The following is a 14,676-nucleotide window of genomic DNA, read 5'->3' as shown; positions in this document are numbered from 1 at the left end:
TAGAATTGTGCATTTACTCTTCACATCAAGCCCACAAGATAAGTAATATTATCTTTGTGTATATTATAAACGAAGACACCTCGGAGAATTTCCCTTGCCCAAAGTTGCATAGAGACTAAGCTGAGCATGCTGGTTCTAGAGACAGAAGAACTTTTCCAAGAGAGGTGTCCAGAAAGCCTCAGAAAGTAGCAGGCGAAGAGTTAGGAGCAATTAAGTTCTCTGATATCTACCTGCTAAGAAATAGAGAATGGAAAAGCAAGTTGACTTGTCATCTCATGGACCCTCCTGCCTGTGGGATGGAACTCAGGCCTGGAGCGTACCGCAAGGAAAGTTCCGACTGCACAGGGAGAGAGAAACCCTATGTGCCCAGAAAGTGCACGCGTGTCTCAATCTGTGAGCCAGAGGGGGCCGCACAGGTGAGAGGATTTGAAGGGGCTCATGCCACAAACCGCCTGCCAGCCGGGGCCGGGGAATGATGCCCCTGCAGCACAGGACGGCGAGGAACAGTGACGGGGCCTCTGACTAATTAGATGACTGCAAATATCATTCTGCTAAAAGCAGAAGAGCTGATAAATTTTTTACTTGATCCACTAATAATTTTATCTCTTAAAAGGTAGAACAGACAAATAAGGGAACTGAGTCCAGACTTCATTAAGATCCACAGAAAAGAATGAATTGTTGATATTAAGAATGCTTGTGGGCCAGGCACAGTGGCTCACGCCTGTAATCCTAGCACTCTGGGAGGCTGAGGTGGGCGGATCACTCAAGGTCAGGAGTTCGGAACCAGCCTGAGCGAGACCCTGTCTCTACTATAAATAGAAAAACATTAATTGGCCAACTAAAAATATATATATATAAAAAAAAATTAGCTGGGCATGGTGGCACATGCCTGTAGTCCCAGCTACTCGGGAGGCTAAGGCAGGTGGATCCCTTGAGCCCAGGAGTTTGAGGTTGCTGTGAGCTAGGTTGACACCACGGCACTCTAGCCCGGGCGACAGAGTGAGACTCTGTCTCAAAAAAAAAAAAAAAAGAATGCTTGTGTTATCACTCAGCTACACCAAAACTTAAAAAAATGAAATTAAAAAAAAAAAGGAATGCTTGTCTCAGGACAAGGGCTTTGACTATTCTGTTCAGTGTGGGGTCCCCTCTGCCCAGAGCAGTGCCTGGCTCATTATACTTGCTGCATTATGTGTGCAGTGACAAAAAAGAGCAGGGATGGGAAGCTGAAGCCGACAGTCACATCATCTGAGCATGACCAATAGCCAGGAGAGGGGACACTGGCCACCCCCAGACAGAAGCCTGAGGCTTTATAGAGGGAGAGTCTAAGGAGTGCAATGGAGTTCAGTTCCATGGCCAGAGGGGCCAAAAGGGAATACAGATTAGGCAGGTCAGGGAGATTATAAAAGTGAAATGTCTATATTTCAGTCACAAACCCCATCTGTCCAAGTAAAAGGAGAGACGTCAAAAGCAATAATTTATAAATTATAAATGAAATTTATAGATGAATGGGGGGGGGGAGGCTAGAGGATAATAAATCACTTTGAGAATCTAATGAAAACTATAGACCCTGTCCCCCGGGGGAGAAAATGGACATCTATACAGTAATTTGTATATGATTTCAGAAGGAATTGGAGACCTAGTGTTAAGAAGATCTAATATAAAGGAACCAATGAAGATACAAAGAATCCTTCAAAGAGGTACTGGTTGGAAAAAGTGGGGGCCCATCAAAGAGGGTAGGGCTTCATAACATAGGAGGGGTGCCAGGAGGTACCACACTCTGTAAGAACAATTTCTGGAGATCTAAGCCCAGTGTTTGTGCCTCCCAAAAATTCACATGTTTCAACATAATCCCCAGTGCTATAGTATTAAGAGGTGGGGCCTTTAAGATTTTATTTGAATGTAATTAGTTCCCTTATACAAGAAGCTCAAAAGAGCTTGTTCAACCCTTCCATCACGCAAGGATGCAGCAAGGAAGACGGCCATCTTTGAGGACCAGGCTCTCACTGGACCCTGAATCTACAGGCACCTTGCTCTTGGACTTCCCAGCCTCTAGAACAGTGAGAAATAAATACTGGTTGTTGATAAGCCACCCAGTTTATGGTTTTTTTGTTACAGCAGCCTGAACAGACTGAGATACTCAGAATAAACCGTTTTTTAAACAAACAGTTCCAGACAACAAAAAAGTACTCTTGGTATTTCTGTAATTATTATTGCTAAGAGGAACGATTTGTAATCAAACTCACCTGGTTTGAATTTCAGCTTAGTAAACTTCAGCAAGCTCTTTAATCTTACCAAGCCTCAGTTTTCTTATCTATAAAATGGGGATGATATCTATTCCCAAAGGGTCATTGTAAAAAAATAAATGAGATAATGCTCAATTGGATAATGCTGGCACATTTGGTTCAATACATATTAGCACCATTATCATCATTATTCCCTGCTTGTAATGCCCTTGCTCTCCTTTTCTATCAAACACTTAAATAAATGTTAGCTTTTAGTGGTTTTGTTATTTTTAAGTAATGCATGAAGCAGGAAAATGAACAAGGTAAAGGACTGCTCCTTGGGGGAAATGATGTAATATTAGCTTTGTTTGAAAGAAACAGCTAACAAAAAAGAATGGGGGGCTACTGAGGGCAGGAACGGAATATACAGCATGTGTACCTGCTTGGAAGACAGTGACTCAGGAGAAGAATGAAGAAAATAGAAGCACCTGCCTCTTGTTTTGCTTCTGTCTTTTTCACCAAAGGGAACAAATTTGATCTGATGTGTAAGTGTATATCTACCATCCATAAATGAGGTCAGGACTCCAGGTGCTGGATGTTTCAGGACTGAAAGAATTTGCAGGTACAGTGGCTGAGAATTTGTTGGTGATTGTTCAGAAAGCATGTGGAACGGAGGAGATGCCCAAAGTCTGGAAACATCTTCCTTTTCAAAAAGCAAGGTGCTTAATAACAGTCCTTTATATATTTTGGATATTAACCCCTTATCACATGTGTCATTTATAAATATTTTCTCCCATTCTGTAGGATGCCTTTTTACTATGTTGGATGGGCAAAAGCTTTTTAGTTTGATTAAATAGCATTATCCTGTTTTTGCTTCTGAAAAAAAAAAAAAAAAAAAAAAAAAGCAAGGTGCTAGAAAGAAGTTCTGAGTTGGTCAGCCTGATGTCAAACTGATAAAATTCTTAAAAGATGGAGTGGTAAATAGATTGTGTGCACTTAGAAAAAAAATAGATACCCCAAAGCCAGCAAGGGATGACTGAAAATAAATCGTGCAAAATTAAAATAATTTGCTTTTCTTAGTAAGTCATTTCTTTTAGAATGTCAAAGGAATACAATTGGCACATAGTTTGGTTTCAGGAAAACATTTAATGGAGTCATTCTTTATCACATTGTGAGTAAAATGGAGAAATGTGATCTGTACAATATAATGTGACTTCAAAAATGCCCTGAAAAATGCAAGTTGTTTTCCCCAAGTATCAGAGAATATCTTAAAAGGTGGTCTGTGCACAGGTCTCTGTTTGGGGCCTTGTCTGTTCAATGTTTTTATAAGCGACACAGTAAAAGACAGAAGCCACGCTAATAGACACATAGATACCACTTACCTGCGAAAGTTCAATTTCAGGGTGGGTAGAGCAATAGGATTCAAACAGGTCTCCATCACCTGAAATGATGGTGAATAAAGTATAATGGAGACACAACAGAAGAATTCCGAGTATTTTACCTAGATACTCCACCCTCAGGAGCTGGAGCACAACGCCCCACTCCTTAAGAGTGAGCTGCAAGTAGTGACTTCCTCCCCGACAGTGCACTACGGAAAGGGGGGGGGAGAGTAAGTTTCACTTTGCAGTGGAGAAGCCTGACAAGCACAGCCTCAGCCCAAGTGGCCAAGGCTGACCCCAACAGCGATGAGTCGTGTTGACTGTATGTGCCCTTTATATGATAGGACCAGAGTTGTCTCCCTCCCAAAAACCCAGTGCTGTTAGGAGAAAAATATCAGACAAATCCCAGTTGAGAGACATTCTACAAAACACCTGGCCAGTACTCTTTAAAACTGTCAAGGTCACAGGCCGGCCACAGTGGCTCACGCCTGTAATCCTAGCACTCTGGGAGGCCGAGGCAGGTGGATTGCTCGAGGTCAGGAGTTCAAAACCAGTCTGAGCGAGATCCTGTCTCTACTAAAAATAGAAAGAAATTAATTGACCAACTAAAAATATACATACAAAAAATTAGCCAGGCATGGTGGTGCATGCCCTTAGTCCCAGCTACTCATGAGGCTGAGGCAGAAGGATTGCTTGAGACCAGGAGATTGAGGTTGCTGTGAGCTAGGCTGACGCCACAGCACTCACTTTAGCCTGGGCAACAGAGTGAGACTCTGTCTCAAAAAAATAAAAAAACAAAACTGTCAAGGTCATAAAAAACACGGAAAGTCTGAGAAACTGTTGCAGTCTAGAAGGGTCTAAAGAGACATGATAACCAAATGTAATGTGGTATCCTCGATGGGGATGCTAGGTAAAAAATAATGAAATCTGAATACAGTATGGACTTTAGACCGTAATATATTGATATCGGTTCATTAATTGTGAGAAAACGCACCGCACTCTAATGTAAGATGTTTGTAATAGGGGAAACTGGGTGTGAGCTGTACGGGAACTCTCTGTACTGTCTTCACAATTTTTCTATAAATATAAAACGTTTGTAAAATAAAAGAATTCTATATAAAACGTAACAGATTATGAGTGCAAACTCCTGCACTTAGCACTGAAAAAAATGACTTATGATGTTAATGTTTCTTGTGGGACATGGAAGTTAAACACTGCTCGTGGGAAAGACCCCTCGGGCTTTTAACTGACCGCAGTCTCAATGCGTGGCGCTGGCTGTGACAGAGCCAGTGTAATCCTTGGCCGCGACGATGCCCCCTTAGAGTCTAGGCCAGGCGACGCGGGGGGCTCTGCACTGCTCACAGCACAGGACAGGGCTCAGCTCTGGAGTCAGAGCTTCCTGCTTCACACCCAGCCCCGCCACACGCTGGCTGTGCCATCCCAGTCGAGTCACTTTGTGGCTCTGCTGACAGTTTCCTCATCTGCAAACCGGGCTAATGACAATAACTACCTCACAGAGCCACTGGGCAGAGCAGGACCATGCATGACGCGTAATATCTACTCAGTAAGCGGATCTCTTTGGGCAGCAGAGGCCGCCTGGGGCGGGGCACGTCTTGCACCTTGATTTTCAGGGCAGGCGTCATACCCGGAGGATGGTTGGTGTCTCTGGCACAGCATGAGATGAGGGAGTGACGAGGGACTCAGGACCTTTCTCTTAGCAAAAAGCTGGGGCCTGGAGAGCTGTTGTGTCCGAGAGCACAGCAAGGAGGAAAAATCTTTTTTTTTTTTAATTTTATTTATTTATTTTTGCTTTAGCGTATTATGGGGGTACAAGTGTTTAGGTTACATATATTGCCCATGCCCCCCTCCCCCCTCTAGTAAGAGCTTCAAGCGTGTCATCCCCCAAACGTTGCACATCTTACTCCTTGTGGTTGTATATACCCATCCCCTCCTCCCACCCTCCCGACACCCGATAAATGTTACTCCTTTATGTCCACTTAGGTGTTGATCCGTTAATATCAATTTGCTGGTGACTACATGTGGTGCTGGTTTTTCCATTCTTGAGATACTTCACTTAGTAGAATGAGTTCCAGCTCTATCCAGGAATATACAAGAGGTGCTATATCACCATTGTTTCTTAAGGCTGAGTAGTACTCCATGGTATACATATACCACATTTTATTAATCCATGAATTGATGGGCACTTGGGTTGTTTCCATAGCTTTGCAATTGTGAATTGTGCTGCTATAAACATTCGAGTGCAGGTGTCTTTTTCATAAAGTGACTTTTGATCTTTTGGGTAGATGCCCAGTAGTGGAATTGCTGGATCAAATGGTAGATCTACTTGTATCTTTGGTAGATCTACTTGTAGCTTTGAGGTACCTCCATATTGCTTCCCACAGAGGTTGAACTAGTTTGCAGTGCCACCAGCAGTGTAGGAGTGTTCCTCTCTGTCTGCATCCACACCAGCATTTGTTGCTTGGGGACTTTTTTATAAAGGCCATTCTCACTGGAGTTAAGTGATATCTCATTGTGGTTTTGATTTGCATTTCTCTGATGATTAGAGATGTTGAACATTTTTTCATATGTTTGTTGGCCATTATTCTGTCTTCTTTTGAGAACTTTCTGTTCATGTCCTTTGCCCATTTTTTGACAGGGTTGTTTAATTTTTTCTTGCTGATTTGAGGAAAAGTCTAGATCATTAATTCACTGAGGCCCTGGGCTGTCCCTAAGCCTATCTGGATCTTTGCTTCCTTATCTTCAAAGTACAGATAAGGATGCCTTTTGGTCAATTTTGTAGGGTGACTGAAAGGGCAAAATGAGTTCACAAACATGGGAGTGCCTTAAATGAAAAGCAGCTGTGGTTAATAAGCATCTGTTGTTATTGAAATTATCTTAAATGTATACGCCCTCTTGTGCCAGTTCTCGGGGTGGGGAAAGGGCAAGAAAGCATTATTTGAAATGCTTACATTTTTTAAACTGCAGAGCTACTGGGGGCAAGTCAAGGACACAGGCTTCTCTCGGGGGCTGTTGTCAGAGAGGAGCAGGGGCCAGACTGGAAAGAATGCACAGGCCCTGGAATCAGAGGTGAGGTCTTGGGAAACTTACCCAACCTCTGTGAACCTCAGTTTCCCATCTGTAAAATGGTCATCATAGCATCAGCCTCACCGGTTTGCTGGGGGGTGATGTGCGTGAATGGGCTCACACATGGTAAGCACTTAGTGGTGGCTGCTTCAGTAACCTGCCCCTCTGGTAGCTGTGGAGAAATGGGGGGGTTCTGAGTGCCCCTAACATTGGGCCTGTCAGGTAAGACGGTCACTGCCCTCAGAAGTTTCTGGGGGTCAGAGGAGAAAAAGCCCAGCCTCATAGGAAACAAACCTAGAAGGCACAGGGAAGCAACTTAGAGAGCAGCTTGCAGAGTCCGAATCAACAGAGTGCAGACTGAGACTAATACTCCATCCCAGACACTTTTAAAAACATTTTTTATCGCGATCTCACCAGTGGAGAAGATTCTGGGTAAAAAAAAAAAAAATCAGAGCCCAGACGAAGTGAGACTACTGGGAGGGAGTGGAGTCCAGCCAGTGAGAAGAGAGGTGGGAGTCATTGCTGGACTGCCCCATGGTCACTATGGCTTGGAAGGAAACATGGGGCATGGGGTCCCCGAGAAGGCAGGTGGCCCACACTGGCAGTGCCCAGTCAGAGGCAGAGGAAGTACAAGGGACTTGGTCCTTCATGATTCATGTTGACTTGTCACATGTCTCAGATGATCAAATGTCTCTTGTCCAAGATCCACCCATGTGGACTTCAACATCATTCAGAACATAAAACCATGCATTATGCCAAAATTTCCATACCCTAGAGATTTCTAAAGATGTTACCACATGCCTTTGGAGAAAAAAGCAACAGCAATGTATTCAAAAATTTTTACAGAGCCTGGAGGTACAATAGACAGCGACAGATGGATCTGGATTTACATAAAATGACACAGACACAGATTTTCTGAATCTTTGTTGGTAAAATCAACAACAACTAAAATGAATCTCCTCCCTGCACCGCCACCTAACCGCCAACCATTGCCAAGCAGAGAGGCTTCCGGCAGGGGCAGCACAAAGATCTGATGCAGAGTTTCCAAAGGTCAGGAGCTAATCCCTCATTAGGTTTGGCTGAGTCCCTCCCTGCCAGCACTGCCTCTATCCCTGTAGGTTGCTTTGGAGGCTGATCAGCTAGAGTTTCTCTGAGAAACAGCTCTCAGCTTAACTGTTAGATGGACTGAGCACACTTCTAGCCACAGGGCTCCAGGTTGCTACCTGTTCCTCCAAGTTGGTTTGAACCCACTGGATGATGATGAGTTGGCTTATTTATACTCAGAACAGGGCCCCACATTTTAAGAAGGGTTTTATGACAGACTAAAGCATGTTCACTGTTGGGCATCCTGGCTGGTGGGGGGCCTGGACCATGTCCTGCTGGTTGTCTTCAGCTATCTGCAGGGTTGTCGTATAAAAGATGTAATAAACTTGCTCTGTGTGTCCTCGGAAGGCAGAGTAGCAACCCAGGTTTGCAAGTCAAAGAGAGGCAGGTTTGGGGCTCAGTTCTGAGCAAGACTTTCACAGTTGGTGTCTCTGAATCTGATTGCATGGAAAGTAGTCAGTTCGTCATTATTGCAAAGGTTCAAAGACTAGATGGCCACCTATCAAGATTGCTGTAGAAGGGTTTCACTTTGGATGAAAGATTGGGTTAGAAGATCTCTAAATTCCTTTGCAAGTTTCAGATTTATGTGTCTGTGTTCTCAGTAAGTAGAGAGAGCAGAGACTAAGGATTATTCCTTAGCCAGAAAGCACTGAGATGAGTATGTAGGATGGGGAAAAAATCTGTACATTTAGTTCATTTTGTGTTTTGGTTTTCAAGCTCTTGTGTTTTGGCTTTCAAGCTCTTCTTTGCAGAATGGGAAGTAAATAAAAGTCTTAGCCCCAAGACCAGACGTGGCTTCTGCCGTGGTGTTTAAAGACATCTGCCCCTTACAGTAAAGTTCTCTCTAGTGGGCAAACTCCAGTGGGCATCAGGGGCTACTTTTATTCCCTGGACCTTATCCTCTTTTCCAACTTTAAGTTGGTTACAGGAACAGGGCGAGCACTAGCTGAAGATACCCAATCCCCTCTGTGGGTCAAATCCTTGACCTGACCTGACCTATGCAAAATGACAGAGTAGGTAAATGGAGTTAGGCCCATCCGAGTGACCATCTCAAATGACTCAGAGTCCTACTTCCCAACTTGCCAAGGAGGCATGCCTGCATACCTGATTAGGTAACTGATCTTCCTCCTGCTCCTAGCCTGTGTGCCCAGGGCTCTCCATTCAGACCCTAACGGTCCATTTCCCTCCTAAAATAATCCCTGTTCAGTGCCACTTCTTGTTGGGTTTTCTTATTTCTTCCTAAGCTTCTTTATTCCATTTACTTTACTCTTTTTAAAGATTTTCAACCACCATTGCCCACCACCATCTTCCCTGTTTATCTGCCTCCATACACATCACTTATTAGCTGGCTATTTGGGGAGATACCCCCCCACACATATATTAAAACATTGATAAAGCAAGTGATATTGAGAGACTATTTTAGACTTCTGGCCTTCATGTATGGGTAACAGAAGGTGGAGTAATTGTGCCAGAAATCAGCACCACCAAGGTTTGGACAGCATTCTTCTTAATTTGCTCTCTTTTCCTCATCCAACAAATCCCGGCTGGCTTGCTGCTCTTGCCCTGACCTGCCTGAAATTCTTATTTTGAACATGATTCCTAAGGAATTGAGGACTTGTTACCAGCTTGAAGTATAATTTCAAGCAAGCCACCTTTCCTTTCTGGGCCTCAGGCTCCTTGTCATCGAGCCTTTGACTGCTCCCATGGGCCACAGTGGAAAAGGCCATTCATTAAGGATACACTGGATGCCGATAAAACAGGTGCAAGGGTTCCAGGCTGCTTGCAAGCAAGGGAAAGGTCTGCACTAATCATCCCTGAGTCAAAAAGGTTTCCAGCATCTGTCAAGATCCAAGTGTAAAATGGACACTATAATTGGGCCCTTAGTATCTCTAGCAAGTTTGCTTGACACTTCCGCAGCGCAGTGCATGGATCAGACATGGTGTCAAGCAGTGAGCTTGTTAATGTGCAAAACAGAGAGGTGTCAAAACTGGCAAAAAAGCAAGCCTCCAGTTCTTCTCAATCTCCATAAAAACAAGTGAATGCAGATGCTCGGCTGCCACCAGGAACGAGGGACCAAGGCCAGTTTGGCAACACTGCCAGTGTATGGTCCTGCTGCTTTCCTGGCTGTCTCCCCTCTTGCCTCCCACCTGCCCCTGAAACTTTAATTACCTCCTGGACCCAGTGTGATGTCTGCTCGCTGGTGGTGAGCCGGAGGAGGGAGGAGAGATGGCTCCCGGAGAAATACAAAAGCTCATCAGCCTTCACAGCAACCATGGGGGACAGAGTGGCTGTTTTTAGTTATAAAGACATCTTGGTGGGAAGATTTACCAAAGATGTATTTATTCCATTAGAACTACACCTCCCTTTGGCCTCATTATCTCCAGCACCACATTTGTCAGTCCGCCACTGCGTTCTGGAAGGCGACACAGACAGAGACTCCATCTGAATCAGAGCTCTGAGTTTTTGGATGGAGCAGTTGCGAGTCTAGGGCCTGGGCCTCCTTCATCACCCTCCCCTGCACTGTCTTGGAAATAGGTCCAGCTGCCATACCCTTTAGAGAGAGGGCATGGGGTTGGAGATCTTCTCAGAAAAAAAGAAAGGGAGTGAGAGGATGGAGGAATATTAATATATGGATAAAACTTACAGTAGAGATGATTGGCAAATTATAGTAATGTTTAGTAGAGATGGTTTTGGTTAATAAAACTCTCCCTAGAAGCTTTTCCGGAACTTAGTCAGTGAGGACTTCCTGGAGCAGGCGAGACCTGAGCTGCACCTTGAAGAGAAATATAGAACGAGAAGGCAGGCAAAGGACAGGATGAGCAAAAAACGACAAAGTCAGAGTGAATCAGGGTGTTCAGGGAAAGAGATTTGAGCCTGTGGAGGGAGAAACTTAGCCTCCTTCAACCTTCTGTTTCCCTGAGGAGGAAAAGGCGGAGCCAACACCAGAGCAAAGTGAGTTTCGGAACCACTGAGGTCGGGAGTGGTGCTGCCTGAAGGAATCCATCCCGATTTCTATGAAGTCCTGTTTAATCATAAAATTCATGTAACCAATGTGTATTTTAATGTAATAAGCAATGTTTTCCACATCTTCTGGTTTAACAAAGCAGTTCTTAAACTTTCCAGTCTCAGAAAAACTATGGAGGATCTCAGTGAGCTTTATTTATGTGGGATATATATGATATTAGAAATTAATGCTGTGGAACTTTTTAAATATTTAAAAATATTTATTAATTAATTTTAAAATGACAAATCCATTGCATGTTAGCATAAATTTTATAAAAAAAAGAACTATATTTCCAAAATGAGAAATATAGTTTCTCACATCACATCTGCATTCAGTCCGTTGCTATCCGTGGCTTTAGTTGAAGTGTATGAAGCAAGCCAGCCTCAGACAGCAGGGCCCCCAGACTGCGGCTGGGCAAGGAGGCCCCAGGGCCCAGCGTTTAAGGAGGCGCCCACTCTCGGGTTCTGAGAATACAGGGCTGGTTCTGAGAGTGGGTGGCGGCTCCTTAAATTTTACACTTAGGGGGCCCTCACTTGCCCCACTAGCTGGAATCCCAGCTGATCAGGCAGATAAATCATTGGAAAAGCCAGCCATACTTTAGTAGCCTTGTCAGGTACTGCTGGCTATTTTTTTTATATACCACACCAGAATACAAGGGGTGAGTCAGCTATATTGTGCAATCTGAACCATGCCGATGTACTTTTCATGCCCTGTTACATTAAAACCTATTGATCACCCTTCCTTTGGATGGATCTTTACACATACTCACTGATCCTTTCAAAGGGTCTTAGGACCCCCACAAACCATGCTTTGAAGGCTGCTGGCTTAAAGATGCATCAGGAACTGCAAGGAGGTTGTCACAGCTGGAATATAGGCTGAGATGCAGAGAGTACTAAGCACAGGGGGCTGGAGAGCTGGGCCAGGGCCAGGCCTGAGCAAGCCTTGCATGCCACTTGAAAAAGCCAGCCTCTATCTCAAAGGCTGTGAGAAGCCACAGAAGAGTCCTAAGCAGGGAGCCATGGGACCAGATTTGCATGTTTAGATTTATTCATTTGTTCAGCTGATATTTACCAGGCTCCTATTGTGTGCCAGGCACTGGGAACAACAGTGAACTGAGAAGGTGTCTATCCCTATGGACCTTATATTCTAGTGGGAAGCAGGTAGGAAAGATAGCCATCCTGGCGTAGAAGGAGGGACTGGAGGAGAATTAGGCCAGGGAGAGAAGGGTTCGGGCAGGGTTCGGGCAGTTGTCACACAATAACCCAAGGAAGAGACAACGGTGGCGAGGGGACCCGCAGTAGCAATGGGGTAGGAGAGAACACTGGAGAGTAGGCACAGCACCCAGAACACGGTAACCAGTCTCCACCTCAGGCAGTCAGCTGCGCTGGATGTTCTCTCCTGCTAGACTCCCACCGGCCCTGGCTCCGTGATCTGCCCAGCCCTCCACGCCCTGTGCTGCACACCACTAAACTGCTCTTCCACCCCGTTCTCCCTGCCTGCAAGGCCCATTCGCATATCCCCTACCCATCACAAACTTGCCCACCTAGAGAGTCCCCACTCATTCTCAAGACCCGCTCAAGCATCCCCTTTCACTTTAGGTCTCCCCGCCCAACCACACACAACTGCACACCACCAGATGTGATTGGTCCTCTTTGTTAGTTTCCACTTTCCTCACCACGACTCTATTCAGCACTCACAACACTGTAATGCAACTATTTGTTCACGTGGCTTTCTCTCTTACTACAGAGAAAGCCACAGGGCAGCAGAAAATAGGTTGAATTGTCTTTGCGGCGCTGGTTCCTGAATGAATGCTAAGACCTCAACCACGGGGCTCTATGAGGAAGGAAGAGAGCCAGGATCAGAGCAGGAGAGTGGCTCTCCCCAGCCACTCTGCCCAGCATCAGGGTCCGTGGGAATCCAGTGTGGAGTGCAAGTGAGACCACAGAGGCTGTGAGCACCGTCAAGCTCAAAGGCAAACAGGAGGCAGCACCTTGCTTGCAGGGGCCTCATCTGTTCCGAGCAAGAACCTGGCAGTGACTGGTGCGGCCAGGGTGTGACAACAGCAAAGAGCAAGACAGAGTGTCCGGACGATAGGACAGAGAGCTGAGCGGAGTTTGTGGAGGGGCTGTCTCCGTACCCCAGTACATCAATGCCGATGGCTCATAACAGATCCCAGAGCTTACCTGAGAGAGGAAGCAGTGAAGACAGGTCCTGGTCAGGATGGGGCTGAGGGTTACTGAGCCTTCCCAAGTGGAACACCTCAGAGCCCTCCAGCCAGAAGGGCTCATCCAGGCAGCAGCTGACAACACCTGGGGCACACAGATGGCATTTGTTGTTTGGGAGGACACTAAGGGAGCTGGCCCAGCTAGGGCAGAGGGTTTGTTTGCACTGGCAACTAATGGGAGATGGAGTTGCATAGTATAAACACACTCATTTTTTACTATTCCAACAAGAGAATTAAGAAGCTAAAACCCAGACAGAAACCCATAAAATGAGATAGCCACAGGTAGATGGGAATAAAAACTAGGTCCTATCCCTGTTCACACAGCCACGGGGAAATTGTGTGAGTGCCAAGCTCTGTTAGGGAAGGAGAAACCCTTTGACAGATCTTGCTGCCAGCGCAGGGCACGGCCCTGAGCCCAGCAAATGTAGACGGAGCCACCATCGCTGGGAGAGCTGCTTCCCACGCCAGATATGCCCCATCAGTGGCACTGCTCTGGGCAGAGGGGGCAGCCTCAGGCACCCAAACGCTGCTCCCAGAAGCCCCTGAGCAGACAGCAGCTGCCTGCCTCCCTCTTGCAGGAATTCTTAGCACGAAACAAGGAAGTAGAATAGAACAGCCTTGAAACTGCAAATCTCTTTGCTTACTTATTCTCTATCCCAGAGCTCTAGAGAAAAGATAGCAGAGTCCCTGCTGGGTCCCCGTTTCTTATTCCTCTGCTGAGCCCTAACTGATCACCAGGGGGTCCAGAGTAAGGTAGTGCCTGCATTCCTTACCTGGGCAGCAGCAGAGAGACATGGAGAAAATGGATAGACTTTGGAGTCACACAGGCTCTGCCAGTTACAGCTGTGTAACCTCTCTAAGCCTCAGTTTCCTCACATATAAGATGGACGTAATAATAGTACCAGCCTCATAGAATTGTTACTAGGAGTGCATAAGACAATGCATGCAAGCCCAGTGCTTGCCACTTGCTCTGCGAGTCAGCTGTTGCCACTGTGATTATTACCTATCCCCTGCCCTCTCTGGGCTCAGGAATCCCAATGCTTAACTTGCAATGTAGGCAGGTATCAAAATTCTGTCTGCTCAGTGTCCTGGACCCCTGGCAATAGCTCCAAGTCCTGTGCAAGATGAGTCCCTGCAGTGTGAACCCACCAAGGGTCAAGGAACAAGTGCTGGGTCACAGATGCAGGGGTGCTCACTAGGGCTCAGCCCCCAGGCCAGCACCAGTTGTCTTCTCTCTCCTCATGGCATTTCCCATTTCCTGCCTCAGTTTTCACTCATTATGAGAAAGTCCAGCTGTCATCTGTGCACACATCTATTCTTTCAGCAACATATACTACATGTGCATGTCTCCCATCTCTGCTGTGTGCTTGGGCAAACCACAACCACTTAATCCCTCTGTGCCTTCGTTTTCCCATCTGAAAACCGGAAATAACCACACAGATTGAGCAGCCCCAATCCAAAAAGTCAAAATCTAAAATGCTCCAAAATCCTAAACTTTTTGAGTGCTGACATGGCACTCAAAGGAAATGCTCATTGGAGTATTATAGATTTGGGGTTTTTGGTTTATGGTTAACCGGTAAGCATGATATAAATATTCCACAATTAAAAAAAAATTCCAAACACAAAATTCCAAAAAAAAATTCTGAAACACTTCCGGTC

At 45.6% G+C, this 14,676-nt stretch overlaps 1 protein-coding gene and 1 long non-coding RNA gene across 3 annotated transcripts in view; one reads left to right on the top strand and one right to left on the bottom strand.

Moving 5' to 3' along the window:
* KCND3 (potassium voltage-gated channel subfamily D member 3) overlaps nucleotides 1-14,676 on the top strand; it is a 217,360-nt gene that overhangs the window by 148,882 nt on the left and 53,802 nt on the right. The gene's annotated exons all lie outside the window — the stretch shown is intronic.
* On the bottom strand, nucleotides 1,866-13,117 carry LOC105878763 (uncharacterized). The gene is made up of 3 exons (XR_002222073.2): nucleotides 12,977-13,117; nucleotides 3,605-3,663; nucleotides 1,866-2,049 (listed from the first exon to the last, which is right to left on the bottom strand). It is a non-coding gene; the product is annotated as an uncharacterized LOC105878763 (long non-coding RNA).

The sequence above is a fragment of the Microcebus murinus genome, chromosome 2, assembly GCF_040939455.1.
Source record: "Microcebus murinus isolate Inina chromosome 2, M.murinus_Inina_mat1.0, whole genome shotgun sequence".
Taxonomy (NCBI): Eukaryota; Metazoa; Chordata; class Mammalia; order Primates; family Cheirogaleidae; genus Microcebus; species Microcebus murinus.
Note: the sequence above shows the minus strand (reverse complement) of the source record. Positions and strands in the feature narration are given on the sequence as shown.